The following is a 20,860-nucleotide window of genomic DNA, read 5'->3' on the forward strand; positions in this document are numbered from 1 at the left end:
ATGGGGTTCACAGTCTAAGTAGGAGGAATAGAGCCAATAGACAGTGAGGCAGAAAAGACTAATTCAGCAGCATCCTCTGGCCGTACTGACGATGAGACAAGGTAGGGCGGAAGGAAATGGGCTTACCCTTGAGTTACCTCAAGTTCCCGAATGAGGGAGACAAGAGTAGGAGACGCAGGATGGTGGGAAGAAGGCAGTAAGATACCTCCAGCCTCTCTTTTAACTTTCACTTTCAGATGTCACTCTATTCTGCAGAATTTTCTCCATGATATTTCCTGGCTTCACCCCATCCTCTCCCTGCAAGCAGTTCCTGTGCTGGTTCAAGCTCTCCTCATCTCCTGGTTATATCTGTTCTCTTCCCTCTCAGTTCTCCAGCTCACATTCTTGGCTCATCGCAACCTAGCCATCTTGCTGTGCCTCACTCTAGACTCTCTTACCTTCAACATCCCTCCTCCCTTATTTTTCTAATGGCATTTGTTAGGCGTTTACTATGTGCCAGGCACTGTACTAAGTGCTGGGGTAGATACAAGCTAATCAGGTTGGACACAGTCCATGTCCCACATGGGGCTTTGCATTTTACAAATGAGTTAACTGAGGCAGAGAAAAGTTAAGTGCCTTGCCCAAGGTCACACCGAACGCAAATTTCAGAGCAGGAATTAGAACCCAGGTCCTTCTGACTTTCTGGCCCGTGCTCTATCCACCAGGGCTTGCATGTCCTCCAGTCCGCCTGGTAAGTCCCACTCTTGAAAGTAGCCAGACCTCAACTTTCTCCATATTCAAAGCCCAACTGAAATCCCTCCTACAGAAGGCCTTTCCCAACTAATTTTCCCTACTCCAGTTCATTTCAAGCTGACAGATCCCCTTAGCACTTACATTTATATGACAATCCTTAAGGACTTACGTATATATTGATTGACTTACCTCACTTGACTTCTGTTATATTTATCCACTCATCTTTCTAGACTCCTGCTATGACCAGTTCCAGCTTTGTTTTTGCTCTTGATTCCACTATTTGTAGACCAATTGTGCCTGCCTGTCTCCCCTTTCAATTCTAAAGCTCTAGAGGACATTTACTGAGTCCTACTGCATGCAGAGCACTGTGGGAGAGTACAAGACAGCTAGTAGGTATGATCTCTGCCTTCAAGGAGTTTACAGACTAAGGGAGGAGACAAATGCTAAAATAATTTACAGATCAGAGGAAGGGGAATGGCTATATAGGTGAAGGAGTTTTCTAATAGTGTAGATTAAAGAGTGATACAGATGTTTGTGGGTATATAACTGCACAGTTGATGAAGAAGTGTTGGGAGGATAAAACCCCGAGGAGAGGGGAAATTTAACAGGGAAGGCCGGCTGAAGGAGACATAATTTCAGAAGGGTCTTGAAGATGAGAAGATTGATGGTCTGACACATACTAAGGGGAAGGTAGTTTCAGCTATGCAGAAGGGTCTGACCCAGAGATCAGAACCTGGAGAATCAAGAATGAAGCACAGTAAGCTGGAGAAGAATGAAGAGTGCAAGCTGGGATATAGTGAGAGAATAGTGTGGATAAGTAGAAGGGAGACAACTGAGTGACTGCCTTAAAACCAACGTGTCCTATTCTTGCTTTTCATGCATCATCTCAAGCACTTAGTACAGCTCACTGCAAGTAAATACCACTGAAAATAAAATGGAAAGTGTATGCTTGCAGTGTTCTCCTGCTGGGAGCTACTTTCCTAAAGGCCAGGAGATATCCATTTCTAGATCACCCTTCTCCTGTACTAGACCAATCATCCTCTCTATTAGACCACCCTTCCCTGTATAAATGACCCTTCTCCTGTAGTGTAACAACCTGGCTTAGAACTCCCTTCCTCCCCTCTAGATTGTAAACTCCCTGTGGACCGGGAATGCGTTTACCAAATCTACTGTATTGTTCTCTCCCAAGCGCCTAGTGTTTGGTCTGCAATAAATACCAATGAGGGATCCCAACATCAGATATAGTTCTCTCTGCAGTTAAATCCCTCCTAAAATTCCATCTCCCCCAACAAGCTTTCCCAAGTTAATAGCTCAGGACCTTAAGCCATATCATCCCTTCAGCCAGTTCTAGCCTTTATGAACTGATGAGCAGCATGGTGTAGTGGAAGAGCACCAGCCTGGGAGTCAAAGGACCTGGGTTCTAATCCTGGATCCACCACTTTACTGTTCTGTGACCTCAGACAAGTCGCTTAACTTCTCTGTGTCCCAGTTACCTCATCTGTAAAATAGGGATTCAATCCTTGCTCTCCCTCTTACTTAAACTGTGAATGCTTTCTGGGAGAGGGACTGTATCTGAACTGATTCTCTGGTGTCTTCTCTAGCACTTAAAACAACACTTGATGCATATTAAGCACTTAGATACTGCGATTATTATTATTATTATTTAAATCCCCACTTAGTACTCATGTATATCTGTCTGCTCAATCTAATTATTTGGACCACTCTAGTTGTAAATATTTGTGTATTTATTGCCCCCTCTAAGGCGTAAGCTTCTTGGGGTCAGAGAATGCATCAATTTGTTATTCTGTTCTTCCTGAGCACCTACTTCAGTACACTGCACAAAATGGGCACTTAATAAATACTACTTACTGCTAACCATCACCACCACTACTACTATCGATGGTATGTACTGAGCACTTACTCTATGCAGAGAACTATATTAAGCACTTGGAAGAATCCAATGGAACAACGAACAGACACATTTCTGCCCACAATGAGCTCACAGTCCTGAGGGGGAGACAGACATTAATATAAACAGATAAATAGATAGATAAATTACAGGTATATACATATGTGCTGAGGGGATGGGAGGGAGGATGAATGAAGGAGCAAGAGCGGAGCAGAAGGGAGTGGGAAGAGAGGGGGGCTTAGTTAAGGAAGGCTTCTTGGAGGAGAGGTGCCTTCAATAAGGTTGAAGTCGGGGAGAGCAGTTATCTGTCCGATAGGAGGAGGGAGGGCATTCCAGGCCAGAGGTACGATGTGGGCGAGATAGACTAGACTGAGGTACAAGAGAGAAGGTTAGCGTAAGAAATCTGATGGAATGAATGAATGAATGAATAACGTAGCCTTGTATAAGTGAAGAACTTCACACTCGCAAAACTCACACGGTAGTACTACGCACACTTTGTCCAACAACACACGGATATGCATAAATGCTTCTTCTAACATGGCAACAGCATTCTACCCCAAAACATCTTACTAAAAAGAGGTTTTTGGAAGATCTGCCTGCACCTGATTTTTCAGACCTATGTTTTGAGACCCGACCATGGCCTTTGATGCAATTAGATTTACTATTTGTTTAAAGTATCCCTTTAAAATAAAACCTCTCAAAGTTGGTTTGTAGCCCCCCTTCTCCCAACAGCGTTTTGGCTCCTGGATAAACGTGGTGCTCTGATGTGGCAGGGGAAAATTTGCTTCGTGCTTTCTTATCAGAGATAAAGAACCTTACTCTGGACGCAGCCTCAGTCCTTCAGCCTAATCATAATTCTACCACACAACCCGCATGTTCTAACTCAATCAGCAGGGTACTTTTTTTTTAATCTGTTCTTCAAGGAAAATTCAATTGATGACTTACAAACCTGATCCACCATCAGAGTTTTTATTAAAGGGGCTGTATTTTCTGTGTTTTCCAAAGCTTAAAGTGGGACAGAAGTGGGGCCTTTTGGGAGGAGACTGACAGTTCAGTCGTGATCAAAACTGATGAGAAAAGGAGAGAGAAAGGAGAGAAAGAGAAAGACAAACACAAAGAGACACAGAGAGAGAAAGAGATGGGAAGAGAGTCAGAAAAAACACGGCCTAGTGGACAGAGCACAGGCCTGGGAGTCAGAAGCACCTGGGGTCTAATACCTGTTCTGCCACTTGTCTGTAGTGTGACCTTAGGCAAGGCATTTAACTTTTCTGTGCCTCAGTTACCTCATCTGTAAAATAGGGATTAAGCCCGTGTGCTCCATGTGGGACACAGAATGTGTCTAACCCAATCAGTCTGTATCTATCCCAGCACTTAATACAATGCCTGGCACTTAGTAAGTGCCTAAATACCATTAAGAAAAAAAAGAGCTCAACACAGAAAAACAGAAAGAGAAACAAAAAGTGATTACCAATCAATCAATCGATCAATTGGATTTATTGAGCATTTTATGGGTGCAGAGCACTGTACCAAGCACTTGGGAGAATACCGTATAACGGAGCTGGTAAACAAGTTCCCTAACAGTTTTCATGTTCTCTCCGCAGTGCTTAGTAAAGGATTTTGCATAGTTTAACTGCTTAATTCTTACCTACGATCAATAAGTCAGTCAATAGTATTGAGTGCTTACGGTGTGAGAGTGAGGCAGCAGAGACTCTAGGACACAGAGATACTAAAGATCAGAGATAAAATCAGAGATAGAGACAGGCAGAGCCAGAAAGACACATGCAGTTGGGATCAGCAGGCACACACACACACACACACACACGCACATACACACACAAACCACCTATTTTTTGTCCTCAGCAAAGGGGTATGCAAGGACAAGGAAGGCTAAAGTAGAAGACATCAGGTCTTCTCCTATCCCCATTATCCTCTAGATTGCAAGCTCCCTGTGGGAAGGGATTGTGTCTTTTATATCATTCTATTGTACTCTACCAATTGCTTAGTATGGTGCTCTGCACACAGTGAGTGCTTAATAAATACGACTGGACCGGTTTGGTCTCCGCCACCATCTGAGTCTGCTCCTTGTGGCTTCCGCTGAGACAGCCCTGTGTGACCATGAGAGCTAGTTGAGACATAAACAGCGTGGCTTAGTGGAAAGAGCAAGGGCATGGGAGTCAGAGGACCTGGGTTCGAATCCCGGCTGCGCCGCCTGTCAATTGTGTGACTGTGGGCAAGTCACTTCACTTCTCGATGCCTCTGTCATCTCATCTGTAAAATGAGAATTAAGACTGGGAGCCCCACGTGGGGCAACCTGATAACCTTGTAACTACCCAGCGCTTAGAACAGTGCTTGGCACATAATAAGCGCTTAACAAATACCATCATTATTATTATTATTATAAATGCAAAGGAACAACTCCTGGTAGTAAGTGGTAACAAGTCCTGTCGCAGTTGCAGCGACAATGAAAGCAGCAACCAAGCTGAAACTAGTGCAGAAGGAAAGTTACACACCATCACGTACACAAGCACACTCACAAGAAGTGATTGGAAGGAGCTTAGACAGAAGATGGAACATGAAAATCTTTGTCCACCTCTTGCTCGTATTCATCCATCTCGTTGGTTCTTTAAGAATTTCCTCAAGTTTCCCTGCAGAACCCGAGAATCTCAGCAATTGAAACATCGCACTTTTTATAATGATTCCTAAAACAGTTTAGATTTCCCTCCTTCAAGCTACATCCTTGAGAACACCTGCTTTGAGCTGTTAACAGATTATTATTAAGCAAGAGCAAATGTCATGGCGTCAGTTACAATAAAGTGTAAATAAAAGAGTTTATGGTAGGGTGTGTGGAGCTAAAAATTGAAATTAATCGCCCAGGCAGCAAATGACAGCTCCAAAGGTCGCGGTTTTGTTCGCTTGAAAAGCGTAATTTAATACTTTGATCAAAGAATTAATCTCTGTTCATCTTTTTTCATCTTAAATGGTGGAACGCTCATGGCGAATTCTTGCCTGGATCAGGCTTCCTGTTCAGACTGTCTATCCGTGTTCCCGTACTCTCTGGGTTGGAGAATTTAGGGTTATCACCCCACGTCTGGACCCTCTTCCCTGATCCCTGATGGTGAAGCAGCGTGGCTTAGTGGAAAAAGCACAGGTTGGGGAGTCAGAGGTTATGGGTTCTAATCCTGACCACCACTTACCAGTGGTGTGACTTTGGGCAAGTCACTTGCCTTCTCTGTGCTTCAGTTCCCTCATCTGTAAAATGGGGATTAATACTGTAAGCCCCAAGTGGGACAATCAGATTCCCTTGTATCTCCCCCAGTGCTTAGAATAGCGCTCGGCACATAGTAAGCACTTAACAAATGCCATTATTATTATGTTATTATTATCCCTGGTTTAGGCCGCTCCAGTCCAGAATAATGATAATGATAATTATGGCATTTGTTAAGAGCTTACTATGTGCAAAGCACTGTACTAAGCACTGTGGAGGATACAAGGTGATCAGGTTGTCCCACGTGGGGCTCACGGTCTTAATGCCCATTTAGTAGATGAGGTCACTGAGGCACAGAGAAGTGAAGTGATTTGCCCAAAGTCACCCAGTTGACAAGTGGCAGATCAGGGATTTGAACCCATGACCTCTGACTCCCCAGCCCATGCTTTTTCCACCAAACCACGCTGCTTCTCCAACATGAAAACATGAAAACTTACTCTCTCCCTCCTAGCCCCATCCTTCCAAACCCCACCCTCGCACCCCATGCTTACTCTCTAGGACTCCTCCCCTCCCATTTCCTGAGATCCGTGAATCCCTGTCCCCCGACCCAGGGGAGTCAAGCCCCTGACATTGGGCCAGAAAATGGTGGAATTTATTCTAGTCCAGAAGAGCAAAGTTCCTTATTTTAGGGGCGGGAAGGACCAGACAGCAGTGTCTGTTAATTGCTTTACCCTTTCATTCATTCATTCAAGTCATTCACTTGCATTTATTGAACATTTACTTGTGTGCAAAGCACTATACTAAGCACCAGGGTACAATACAACAATACCTCCGAGAAGTGGTACCCGTTTTACCACTGGCTAAGTTTAGCCTTTTGGTGGTGTGTCGGTGACATGTTTTTCACCCAGTGCCATTTTCGACTGATCCAGTTCCCAAAGAGTAGCTCGAAGAGGCAAGACTTAGTGGATAGAGCATGGGCCTGGGAGTCAGGTCATGGGTTCTAATCCCGGTTCTGCCACCTGTCTGCAAGTCACTTAACTTCTCTGTGCCTCAGTTACCTCATCTGTAAAACAGGGATTAACCCAATTATCTTGTATTTACCCCAGTGCTTAGTACAGTGCCTGGCACATAGGAAGCATTTAACAAATACCATTAAAAACGATAAAGGACAGCCAAGTCCCAGAAAGAGAGAGAAAGAGAGACAGAGAAAGAGAGAGAGACCGTGTGTGTGTGTGTATGTGTGTGAAGAGGGGTCTCCGGAGGTTGAGGTTTTGGGTGTTGGGGAGATCCAAGTGGATGGAGGGATCCGATGTGATAAGGGATCAGGTTGGAGTGGAAGAGTCTGAGTGAAAGGCAGGGACTCTGGTGGGAATCTGTTTGTTAATTCTGTTGTATTATACTTTCCCTAGGGCTTAGTACAGTGATCTGCACATAGTTGATCTGCACATAGTAAGCACTCAATAAATACCATTGATTGATTGATTGAGTGGGTAAAGGGTACTGAGTCTGAGAGTGACAGAGAGTGAATGGGGAGGGGCACTTCTAGCTAAGCACTGAGACTGCAGGGATACAGTTTCTAGATATGCTTGAAAACCCCCTGTCTTATTCTCTCTTTCTCTCCCCCTCCCCCTCATTCCTGGACTCCAAAGCTTTCCTCACTTCACCTCAGTTCCCCAGAATGGTGAAGTGAGCATAGCAACCCAGGAGTAGGGACAACACAGAGAGATAAGGCTTAAAGGCGATATTAATATCTGTCCACCCCCTGGACTGCGAGCCTGTTGAGGGCAGGGAACATGTCTACCAACTCTGTTGTGTTGTACTCTCCCAAGCACTTAGGACAAGGCTCTGCACACAATAAGCACTCGATAAATACCACTGATTGATTGAAGAGTTGATCAAAAATACAGCAGAGTCCCTAATTCCAAGCATCGTGAACCACCACCATATCATCAGCAGCAGCACTTAGAACAAGTGCTCAGAGCTTAGAACAGTGCTTGGCACATAGTAAACACTTAACAAATACCATCATTATCATTAGTATTATCACGACCATCGTCCCTGCCCTGTCATCACCCTTGATGTCATTGATATCATCACCATCCTCCTCCTTACCAGAGTCACCACGGACAGAGTCATAGCCAACATTATCATCTCTGCCCCATCTTCATCATCATCACCACTGACAGAGTCATTCATCGCCACCATTATCGCCCCTGCCCCATGCCATCCCTAACACCGTCGGCATCATCATCATCATCATCATATTATCATTATCATTATTATTATAATGGTATTGGTTAAGCTCTTACTTTATGACAAGCACCGTTCTAAGCGTTGGGGTAGATGTAAGGTAATGAGGTTGTCCTCTGTGGGACTCACAGTCTTAATCCTCATTTTCCAGATGAGGTAACTGAGGCACAGAGAAGTTAAGTGGGTTGCCCAAGGTCACACAGCAGACGAGTGGCGGAGCCAATATTAGGACCCTCATCTTCTGACTCCCAAGCCCGGGCTCTTGCCACTAAGCCACACTGCTTCTCAGCCATCACCTTCACCACCATCATCACCCTCACCAGCATCACCACTGACATAGCCATCACCACCATCCTTGTCTCTGCTCCATCTTCATCGTCATCCTCACCACTGACAAAGTCAGTGGGGAGACAGCGTCATTCATCGCCACCATCATTGTCCTCGTCCCTTGTCGTCCCCGGTGCCATCCCCATCACCATCCTCACCGATGACATAGTCATCACCACCAACATCGTCCTCACCTCCATTACTATCTGAAGAAAAAAGACCTCCGATCAACCTGCGTTAAGCATCTGGTACAGGTCAAGGACTCAGGGAGGGTCCATGGGAAAGGAGAGCAAGACAGATTTCTGGTCTTGAGGTGCTTGCACACTAAAGGGAAAGGCAAGACAGACCCAAGTGAAAGGCCATGATAACGGGAGTGCCAGATACATACCAATGGCCCCTAACCAATAGCGGACACGTGAGAAGAATCCAGGTTCAGCAGGTGATTCCGGTTTAAAGGAGGGCTGGAGGAGAAGGGTGTCGAGATGGATGGTCATGGGAATTAATGGGTCTGGGAAGTTCATCTGAAAAATTTCTGAGGGACAATCTGAGTCAGGGAAGGATTGAGAGGAGGACAGAAATGCAGAGATGCAAATGTTAATACACCTCCCAAGCCTTCCCAAGCTTTCCCAAGCGCCCCCTGCCCTGCCAAGCCCTCTCAAGATCTTCCATGTTCTCTCCTGCCCCGCCAATCCCTCCCATGATCTCCCCAGTCCTCTCCTGCTCTTGTAAGTCTTCCCAAGTCCTTCCATGCCCTCCCAAGCTCTTTCATCATGCCCTCTAAGCCAACCCGTGACATTTTAGAGACGCGGCGTGGCTCGGTGGAAAGATTGCGGGCTTGGGAGTCAGAGGTCGTGGGTTCTAATCCCGGCTCCGCCGCTTGTCAGCTGTGTGACTGTGGGCAAGTCGCTTCACTTCTCTGTGCCTCAGTTACCTCATCTGGAAAATGGGGATTAAGACTGTGAGCCTCACGTGGGACAACCCGATGACCCTGTATCTACCCCAGCGCTTAGAACAGTGCTCTGCACATAGTAAGCACTTAACAAATACCAACGTTATTATTATTGTTTTAAGCCCTCCCATGCTTTCCCATGTCCTTCGCCCATGACCTCCCGTGCAGTTCTCTGCCATTTTAGGGAGAGAGAGCTTCAATCTGAAAGTTTCCAAACTGGATGTTACTTTTTCCTAGCATTACATTTTCCTATCAAAAAATAAACCTAACTCATATTCATCACCATCATCTTAATCACCATCAAGAACATTAACTGAACCTTCTTGGGTACAGAAAACTGAACCTAGCACCCACTGTGTGCAGCACACTGTACTTGGCCTGTAGGAACAAGCAATAGAAGCAATACACAAATCTTCCTTCCAGAAGACTGCTTTCTAAGAAGGGGGAAGACACATAGTAGTAGTAGTAGTAGTGCAAGGAAGCAGCGTGGCTTAGTGGAAAGAGCCCGGGCTTGGGAGTCAGAGGTCGTGGGTTCTAATCCCGGCTCTGCAACTTAGCTCTGTGACTTTGGGCAAGTCATTTCACTTCTCTGTGCCTCAGTTCCCTTGACTGTAAAATGGGGATGAAGACTGGGAGCCCCACGTGGGACAACCTGATTACCTTGTATCTACCAGTGATTAGAACAGTGCTTGGCACATAGTAAGTGCTTAACAAATACCAAAATTATTAAATTAGTAGTAGTACTAGTTACAGTATTTACTGAGCACTCACTGTGGGCAGTGCATGCCCCAAGTGCTTACAAATTCAAAACAAAATAGAGAAGAGCATGGACCTGGGGGTCAGAGGACCTGGGTTTTAATCCCAGCTCTGACACTTGCCCGTTGTGTGACCTTGGGCAAATCACTTAACTTCTCGACTGGAACTATGTCCAAACTGATTTCCTTAGATCTATCCCAGCTCTTAGTATATTGTTTGGCACATACGAAGCTCTAAACGATTACAATAATAAACAACAACAAAAAAACCAAAGAAGTGACCATGGTCTCCGTCCACAGGAATTTACACTTTAAAGAGAGAAGTAGATATAAAAATATTTACAAATACAGTAGTCAAAATAAATAGTTGACTATATAATTGAATGCACGTATATACAAAACGGCTGAAGATGGAAATAAATGTTAGTAAATACTAGACTGGGCTGATGGTTTTAAGTAACTTGGGTTATTGGGGGAAATAATTGGGGATGGTTTATTGGAGGAGGTGGGAAATTAGGAGAGCTTTGAATGTGGGGAGAATTGAAGCCTGGCTGATTCGGGAAGAAAGGAGTTTCAAGCCAGGAGGACAAAGCGAATGAGGGGATGGAGGTAGAAGAGTCAAGAGAGGGATAAGACGATAGCTTGCTTGGGAGAAATGAAGAGAACAAGCTGGAGAATAGTGGGCTGAGAGAAAGCATAGGTAAGGTGAGGTGGATTGATGGGGAGGCTGGAAGCTGACAATTTTCCTTGAATATGGTGAAGCAGCAAGGCCTAGTGGCAAGACCATGGCCCTGGGAGTCAGGGGACCTGAGTCCTAATCCCAGCTCCCCCACACCTCCTGTGTGACCTTGAGTGAATCACTTAGCTTCTATGTGCCTCAGCTCTCTCACCTGCAAAATGTGGATTATTATTATCCTTATTATTACTATGGTATTTGTTAAATGCTTACAGGCACTGTACTAAACCCTGGGATGGGTACAAGCAAGTCGGGTTGGACAGAGTCCCTGTCCCATATGGGGCTCACAGTCTCAATCCTCATTTTACAGATGAGGGAACTGAGGCACAGAGAAGTGAAGTGACTTGCCCAAGATCACACAGCAGGCAAGGGGCAGAACCGGGATTAAATACCTGTTCTCCTTCCTATTTAGTTGATGGGATCTGATTACCTTGCTTCTACCTCAGAGCATAGTACAGAGCTTGGCACATAGTAAGTGCCTAACGAATATAACAACCCAGGAGTAGGGACAACACTGAGAGATAAGAAGGTTTAAGGTAACATTAACGTCTGTCTCCACCCCGAACTGTAAGCTCACTGTGGGCAGGGAACATGTTTACCAACTCCGTTACAATAATATAATAATAAATGGAGGAACAAAGGAAACCAGTGGAGAACTTGAAGGGAGGGGAGATGCATGCTAAATGATGCCTCTAGAAGATGATCCATGCAGCCACATGTAGTATTTTTCACTCCCCCAAGCGCTTAGTACATTGATCTGCACACGATAAGACCTCAATAAATATGATGGATCAATTGATTGAGAAGAGAGAGACCAGAGGCAGGGACGCCAGCAAGGAGACTGAGACAGTAGTCTAGCAGTGATCCAGGAACTTATTCCAGTATGGTAGCTATTCGGTGGAGAAGGAAGGGTGGATCCGAGAGACGCTGTGCGAGAAAAACCATTAGGAATTGGCAGGGGTCGGAAAGCTAGAGTTGAAAGACAATGAGGAATCAAGGTGACGCCGACGGCGTAAGTACAGAAAGTTATCTTGGAAGGAGTGAATCGTACGAGCTGGGAAAGTACAAGCAAAGAGAGTAGAAAGCTAAGAAGGGGATGGCTCCTTCTCTACACTGTAAGCTCACTGTGGGGAGGGAACGGGTCTACCAACTCTGCTGTATTATATTAGCCCAAGTACCTAGTACAGTGCTCTGCACAGAGTAAGTACTCAATAAATTCCACTGTTGATGATGATGATGATGATGATGATGATGGCTTATGGAGAATCCTGAAGCCAGTGATCAGAAGTTTCTGTTTGGGGTAGAAGAAGAGGTTTTGAAGAAATATGGTGATGGTTCTGGCTGGCTGGAAAGTAACTGGGGCAACTAAATGCAGGAAAGACCAAGGAAGTTGATGGAGTTAGTAAGCATCACCAGTTACTGTATCATTTCTAACCTCACCAACTCTGAAAATCCCCCTTTCAGACCACAACCTCCTAACCAGTAAGCGCTTAACAAATACCGACATTATTATTACTCTATTATACTTTCTGAAGTACTTAGCACACACTAGTAACTCAATAAACACTACTGATCGAACGACCGATTGTACGGGAAGGCTGGAATCACCTTGGTGGCTCCAAGAATGAAGAGGAGAAAGCACAGATCCGGAAAGTACCGTAGAGGTAAAAGCAACAGGATTTAGAGATTAACTGAACGTGGGAGAGATGTGTATTATCTATCCCAGTGCTTAGAACAGTGCTTTACGAATACCATCATCATCATTTAAGTCCCCTATTGTTCATTGAACATTCACCATTTTAACTGAGTTTAGATGGAGAGGAGGAAGAGATTGAAATGTGTCAGAACAGCAGGAGGAACAATTTAGAGGATATTTAAGTATTTGGTCCAAAGGATGTTTACACGGAAACTCCTGAAAAGACCCGTATGACTTTCCGGTGCCGCATCTCCAGAGGCCAGACTTAGGCTGTCTCCTTCATGGGCTGGAGAGTTGTGTAATTAATATTCATGATTCTACTACTAATAATTCTAGTTAAGTGCTTACTATGTGCCAACCACTGTTCTAAGTCCCGGAGTAGATACAATAATAATAATAATGTTGGTATTTGTTAAGCGCTTACTACGTGCAGAGCACTGTTCTAAGCGCTGGGGGAGATACAGGGTAATCAGGTTGTCCCACGTGAGGCTCACAGTTAATCCCCATTTTCCAGATGAGGTAACTGAGGCACAGAGAAGTGAAGTGACTTGCCCACAGTCACACAGATGACAAGTGGCAGAGGGGGGATTCGAACCCATGACATCTGACTCCCAAGCCCGGACTCTTTCCACTGAGCAACGCTGCCTCTCAGTCAATCAGGTTGAAAGAAAGCCTGTCTTACTGGGTGAGGGAACACCTCCTCCTCCACCCAAGATGCCGGGGGCAAAAGCCAGACACCCCCCACCCTGACATCATGGAGGCTGTCGTAACAGCACTCAGGACCGACTGGGCACCAGACCTGGCCACTGGCCACCCCACACCCTGCGAAAGCATTCCGCAGGAATCATTAACCGCACAAACACGTGTGAGACAGCAGATGCTTGGCTCAACACCCTCCCTCCCACTCTACCCCTCGTTCAAACATATTTGTCGAGTACGGTACATATTTATCTACTTTCTGGACCCTGTCACCTCCCTTCCAGCAGGAAGTCCGCAGGGTTACTCCTCAGAGGGTTGTAAAAACATTCTCAGCAGCTACTGGCTTGCACACGATATGGGCCGGGGGTGAGTTTATATCCCCGGATTAAACTGCTGAGCACTTCAGACCCTGTAGGTGACCAGGGAGACAGAGAAGGACGTTTCGTTCCCAACCTGCCAGAGGTAGAGTTATGGAGCACTCGTACTCTCGAGTTGTAACCTCATGTCGGAGAGCTAGCCAATGAAGCAGTTAATCAGTAGTGGTTTTTTAACTCCTACTATGTGCCCGGCACTGAACTAAGTACTCGGGAAAGTACAGTCCGATAGAGCTGGCAGACGGTAAGGTCGTTTTGGACAGGGAACCAATTCTGTTTTACTCTCCCAAGTGCTTTTTACAGTGCTCTGCATGCAGTAAATACTCAATAAATACCATTGATGATGACTTCTGCCCTCGAGGAGTAAAATGGAGTGGGACTGGACTCTCCTATCAGGGCCAGAAATTTCTATTTAGCAGCTAATCACTCAGGAGGATATCCAAGCAAAACAAATGAAGAAGTAAATGAGAGAGTCCCTCCTCTTTTGAAAGACCTAAGACACGCCCTCAGCAATCTCCAGAGATAGAGTACCCGGTCTTGGAGGGCGGGGTGATATTCACCCCTCCCTCAACCCCACAGCGCTTATGTCCCTCTCCGTAACTTATTTATTTATATTAATGTCTGTCTTCCCCTCTAGACTGTAAGCTCGTCGAGGGCAGGGGACATATCTACCAAGTCTGATACTGAACTCTTGTCTTACATTGTACTGTGATTAGCACTCAGTAAGAACTCAATAAATATGATTGCTTGATTGGTCACTATCAGAAGCCATTTTAAAAACACAGAATCCTGGGAATTACGAATGGACCGTCTAGGAAATTTCTGTAAGGAAACTGAATGCTTCAATCTCTGACTTTTGTACACAGTGGATGGGTTGTGCCCATTCATTGCAATCCTCTGTATCAAACCCCTCACTGACCTCCCTGCCACCATCCTCTCGCCTTTCCACTCAATCAGTTGATCAGTTGTATTTACTGAGCATTTACTATGTGCAGAGCACTGTACTAAGAGTTTGGGAGAGTACGGTGTAGCCGTTCATACTTCAATCCGCCGCCCGGATCGCTTTTCTAAAATACTGTTCCGAGCATGACTCCCCACTCCTCATAAACCTCCGGTGGTCACCCATCCACCTCCATCTCAGGCAGAAACTTCTCACCACGGGCTTTCAGGCACTCAATCAGTTCTCTTCCCCATTCCTATCCTTGCTTTTCCCCCAACTATGATCCAGCCTGCACTCTTCACTCCTCTAAAATCAGTGTATTCACCATCACCCTCTCTTGTCTTGCCTTCAGCATCTTTCTCATGCCCTCCCTTCCTGGAATTTCCTGCTATTGTGCCTGGAATTTCCTCCCCTTTCACATTCAACAGACCACCAATCCCCCCAACTTCAAGGCGCTACAAAAATTATATCTCCTCCAGGAAGCCATCCCTGCATAACCTTTCATCTCCCCACTCTATTATCCCTCCTTATTGTACCATCTGCCCCTCTCAGGGTCACACGTGAAGAGTTTCCAGTCCTGTACCAGCCTTGACTCTGAGAGGGAGAGTCAAGCAGAGACCTAGCCATTCCATTCCTAGCTTGGGCAGTGGCTAGCGAGTGAAAGGCAATCTGCTATAAGTCAGAATTCACCTGTGCTGGGCAGCAGTGGCATGAGAGAGAATCGAGAGTGGAGACTCGAGTTTACTGCACGGAAGGAGATAATGGTAAACCACGCCCATATTTTTACCAAGAAAACTCTTTGGACACACTACCAGAACGATTTCAGATGGAGGTGGGGCGTTGGGGAAGAGATGTGTCTGCGGCGTCGCTACGGGTCGGAGACGACTCGACGGCATAAGACAGGACTGTATCATTTATGCACTTGAGTCTGTACCCACTAAGCACTTTGGTATGTACTCCACCCCTAGCCCACACAACACTTATGTACAAAGCTTCATTTTAGGTTGCTTTCCCTACCCGAATAATTCATTTTAGTGTCTTTCTCCACTCTCCGGCCCTCCTGCCCATACATAGATTCTAAACTCCTTGAGGGCAGAGATCGTGTTGACTTACTGGAGTAAGTAAATAAGTAAGCCTCCTCCCCCTGACTTTCTCATCACTGCAGACAGCAACACTATCCTTCCCGTCTCACAAGTCCATACTCTTGGAACGATCCTTGACTCCTCTCCTTCGTTCAACCCACATATTCGATCTATCACTAAATCCTGTCTGTTCAACCTTCACGATCTCGCTAGAATCTGCTCTTTCCTCTCCATCCAAACTGCTACCATGTTCATCCAAGCACTTGGCCTATTCTGCCTTGATCAGTGTATCAACTTCCTTGCTGACCTCCCAGCCTCCTGTCTCTCCCACTCCGGTCCAGACTAAACTCTGCTATCCGGATCATTTCTCTACAAAAACGTTCAGTCCGTGCTTCCTCCTCAAGAACATCCACTGTTGGCTCATCCATTTCTGCACGGAACAGAAACTCCTTACGATCGGCTTAAAAGCACCCAACTTACCTCCTCCTACCTCTACCTTGCTGGTCTCCTGCTACAACCCAGCCCACAAGCTTCATTCCTCTAATGCCAACCTGCTCACTGTACCTCAATCTTCTCTATCTCACCAGTGACCTCTCACCCACGTCCTGCCTCTGGCCTGGAACGCCCTGTCTTCTCATCTGACCTCTCCCCACCTTCAAAGCCATATTTAATCAATTGTATTTACTGAGCATTTACTACGTACAGAGCAGCGTATTAAGCACTTGGGAAAGCACTGGACAACGCAATTAGCAGACACGTTCCCTGCCCTCTGCAATCTTATAGTCCAAAGGCATATCTCCTCCAAGAGGCCTTCCGTGACTAAGTGCTCATTTCCTTTTCCCCACTCCCTTCTGTGTCACCCTGATTTACTCTCCTTATTCATCCCTCCCTCAGCTCCGCGGGACTTATGTACATATCCGTAATTTATTCATTTATTTATATTAATGTCTGTCTCCCCCCTCCTTGTGGGCAGGGAATATGTCTGGTATATTATTCTACTGTACTCTTGGCAAACACTTAATATAGAGCTCTGCACACTGTAGGTGCTCATTAAATACTATTGATTGACTGACTGATTGATTGCTTTGTGAATTAGAGCTCTCCCTCTTCATTCCAGGTTGCTTCAATTAATCAATCAGTCAATGGTATATGCTGAGTGCTTGCTACGGGCAGAGCAATACACTCAGTGCTTCGGAGAGAACAATATAATAGAATTGGCAGACACAATCTCTGCCCTCAAGGACCTCGCAATTTAGTGGGGCAATTGGCACTGGCATTCACTCGACAGTCCACACTGAATCTCTCTCTCGCTCTCTCTCTCTCATAAACACACGCACTCACTAGACGCAGATGCACACACATGTGCACGCACATGCACACATACACACACACACCCCCACACAAATGCTGACATTCAATCCCTCCAGGCTCCCAGCTGGAGCTGGCCCCTGAGCCTTGTCAGGCTGGGGGTGCAAGTTTGGGAGCTGGGGTGTATGTTTCCCTCCCCCAGACGACTGGTTGGGAGAGGCTGCCCACTGGTTGTTCAGAGATGTCTGGACAGGCCCATGGCGATGCCCAGTGAATGCCTCAGTTTCCTCATCTGTAAATTGGGGGTTCAATACCTGTTCTCCCTCCTACTTAAGACTGTGAACTCCATGTGGACGGGGATTGTGTCCGACCTAATTAACTCGTACCTACCCCGGCACTTAGAATGGTGTTTGACGTATAATAAGTGCTTAACAAGTACCATAAAACAAAAAATAAAGGACCAGGATTCTACAGCTATTGGAAGAAGAAGGGACTGCACCCTGCAGCCCAGGCAAAGCAGGGCACTGGGATGGCACACAGGGAGCTTCCCTCCTCTGGCTGGAGTCCTGGCCCACTTCCATCCTCTGTGCCAGGAAGTCCACCAAAGACTTTTTCTGGGATCTAACACAAACCCAGAGCTCTTGTCCCCACTGATGCCCAGCCAGCACTGGGAGGGAGTTCCACTCCTGACACTGATCCATGCCCTGGGCCCCCAGATTCCTCCAACCCCACTCACCTCCTTCCCCTTTCTCATCTCCCTTCTTCCTCCCCTCCACCTTTTCTCCTCAGTCTCCTTCCTAACCGCAGCCTGCGGGAGCCCATCCTGTGCTTGCCTCCCAGACTACACACAATCCTGCTTCTCTCTCATAGAAGAGCCCTTCCCGCTACCAAGACCGCCCCCGGCTTCCTAGTTGGTTTCTGTGTGTGTGGTTGTTGTTGCTTTTATAGTATTTGTCAAGTGCCTACTACCTGCCAGGCACTGTACTGAGCGCTGGGGTAGATACAAGCTAATCGAGTTGGACGCAGTCCTTGTCCCATCATAATCCTCATTTTACAGATGAGGTAACTGAGGCACAGAAAAGTGAAGTGACTTGCCAAAGGTCACGTAGCAGAGAAGTGGTGGAGCTGGGATCAAAACCCAGGTCTTTCTGACTCCGAGGTCCATGCTCTTTCTTCCATGCCACGCTGGTTCCTCTCCTTGACTCATCACCCCGTCCCCTTTTACCCTGCACCCTGGCTCTCTGCTTCTCTGGTCTGCCCAGCATCAGCATCACCATCCCAGTTACCAGCAGCATCTACAGGGTGCATCTACCAAGCGCTGAGCTCTGTACCGTGTGAGGGTGTGGAGTGGGGACGCTTGTCGATTTGGCAGATAACACACCGAGCTGCTTTAGAGGCCCCCCTAACCCAGCTCTCCACCCTCAGCTGCCCAGTACACACACACACAGCCCCTAGATACTGACGCAAGCAGACCCAAATACGCATATGCCTAGATGCTCTCCCACCCAAGCACGCACAGACTCACACAAGAAGAGGGTGCCGGGGCGAGGCGGACTACTGGGGTTATGCCTGCCTCGGACCCCGACTTCCCAGTTTCCGCTGGAAAGGTCTCTGGCGGACAGGCAAAGTGGGCTAGTGGATAGAGTGCCGGCCTGGGAGTCAGCAGGACCTGAGTTCTAATCCCCGCTCCTCCGCGAATCTGCCGTGTGACCTTGAGCAGGTTACTTCACTTCTCTGTGCATCGGTTCCCTCATCTGCAGAATGGGAGTTAAGACCGCGAGTCCCATGGGGGGCGTGGATTGTGTCCAACCTGATTACCTCGTGTCTACCCCAGCGCTTAGCACAGAGCTGGCACACGGCGCTTAAGAAACACCATTAAAAAACCCGAAGAGAAGCCGGTGTTTCCGGAGGGGCCGGGGCAGGGTGAAGGGGCCAGGGGTCCGGGCTGGCCGCCCCCCCCCCCCCCCGGGACCCCCGCATCCCCCCGGCCCTGCGGCCTCTTTGTATGTCGGGGCGGGGGGAAGCGGGCGGGCTTCCACCGTGAGTATCTTGGATACTTGGCGGGGCTTTGGGGGTGGAAGCTAATTGCTAATAATGGAGAGAAAGGAGTCAGCCAGCATGGCAGGGGCGGCCTGGCATATGGGGAACGAGACCTCCGAAACGTTCAATATTCAGGTTTCCAAAATATTAATGAGATTAAAGCAACCTGCAGCTCGCCGGCCCAGCTTGTTAACGGGACGGGAGAGCGCGGCCTGCCAGCCGCTTCTTATGCAAACTCCACGGCGGCGTTTCTGCGGATGGAAAACGGGGGGTCTGGGGGGCCTGGGGGGAGGGGGCAACTCCCGACCGGAGGGGCGAGAGAGGGCCGAGAGACAAGAGGGAGGGCAAGGAGAGGGGGTGGAAAAGATGGAAAGGGATGGGGGAGAGGAGGGAGAGAGAGAGAGAAGGGGGCAGGGAAGGCGGGGAGGAGTGGAGGCAGGGGAGAGGGGAAGGAGGTGGGGAAGAGACGAGAGAGGAGCAAAGTGGGGGAGAGGAAGGGAGAGGGGAACAGGTTCAAGGAGAGGAGAGAGAGGTGCAGGGTGGAGGAGAAGAAGGGAGAGAGGCGCAGGGTGCGGGAGAGAGGAACAGGTCCAGGGAGAGAAGGGGAGAGAGGGGCGGGGTGGAAGAGAGGAAGGCAGACAGGAGCAGGGTGGGGAAGAAGAGGGGAGAGAGGGGCAGGGTTGGGGAGAGAGGAACAGTTTTGAGGAGAGGAGAGGAGGGGAGAGTGGTGCAGGGTGGAAGAGAGGAAGGGAAAGGGGAGCAGGATGGGGAAGAAGAGGGGAGAGAGGGGCAGCGTTGGAGAGAAAGAGAGGTTCGAGGAGAGGAGGGGAGAGAGGTGCAAGGTGGAAAGGAAGGGAGACAGGAGCAAGGTTGGGGAGACAGGAGCGAGGTGAGGGAGAGGAAGGGAGACGGGAGCGGGGGCGGGGGAGAAGACGGGAGAGGGAGAGAGGAACAGATTCAGGGAGAGGAGGGGAGAGCGGGGCGGGGGGGAGGGGGGGGAAGAGAGAAAGGGAAACAGGTGCGGGGTGGGGAAGAAGAGGGGAGAGAGAGGTAGGGTTGAGGAGGAAGAGAGGTTCGAGGTGAGGAGCGGAGACGGGTGCAAGTCGGAAAGGAAGGGAGACAGGAGCAGGGTTGGGGAGAGAGGAGCGAGGTGAGGGATGGAGAGAGGAGGAGGAGGAAGATGGAGAGAGTGCGCGGGGAGAGGTAGAAGGGGTGGGCAGGTGAAGGGGAGGGAAGGGGAAAGGGAGCAGGCAGAGGGCTGATTGGGCCTGGGCCGCAATCCAGCCCGGGGCCGGGCTGCCCGGCGGAGGCGGCCGCCGTGCCTGCGCCCTGGTGCCCGTCCCCTCGTGCCCCCCCCCCACCCCACCCCCGGACCGGCCGAGGGATGCCCGGCCCCTCCCCGGGACACCCCGAGGGACACCCCCACCCCAGCACACAGTCCCTGTCTCTGTCCGTCTCTCTTTCTCTGGTTGGGTGCCGCCGTCTCTCTCTGGCCGTCTCTCTCTCTCTCTCCGTCTCTGCAGCCTCTGGTTGGCTCCAGCCGTCTGTCTCTGCCTCTCCCCGTCTCTGGGTGACTATCTCTGACTCTGGTCTATCTCTGCCCGTCTTTCTGTCTCTGTCTCTGCTTGGCTGCCGACCTCTGTCTCTGTCCATCTCTCTGTCCGTCTGAATCCGTCTCTGCTTTGGCTGCCGACCTCTGTCTCTGTCCATCTCTCTGTCCGTCTGTCTCTGTCCCTGGCTGCCCTCTGTCTCTGTCCATCTCTCTGTCCGTCTGTCTCTGTCTCTGATGGACAGAGACAGAGGTCGGCAGCCAAACACTCTGTCCGTCTGTCTCTGGCTGCCGACGTCTGTCTCTGTC

The sequence above is a fragment of the Ornithorhynchus anatinus genome, chromosome 12 (assembly GCF_004115215.2).
Source record: "Ornithorhynchus anatinus isolate Pmale09 chromosome 12, mOrnAna1.pri.v4, whole genome shotgun sequence".
Lineage (NCBI taxonomy): Eukaryota > Metazoa > Chordata > Mammalia > Monotremata > Ornithorhynchidae > Ornithorhynchus > Ornithorhynchus anatinus.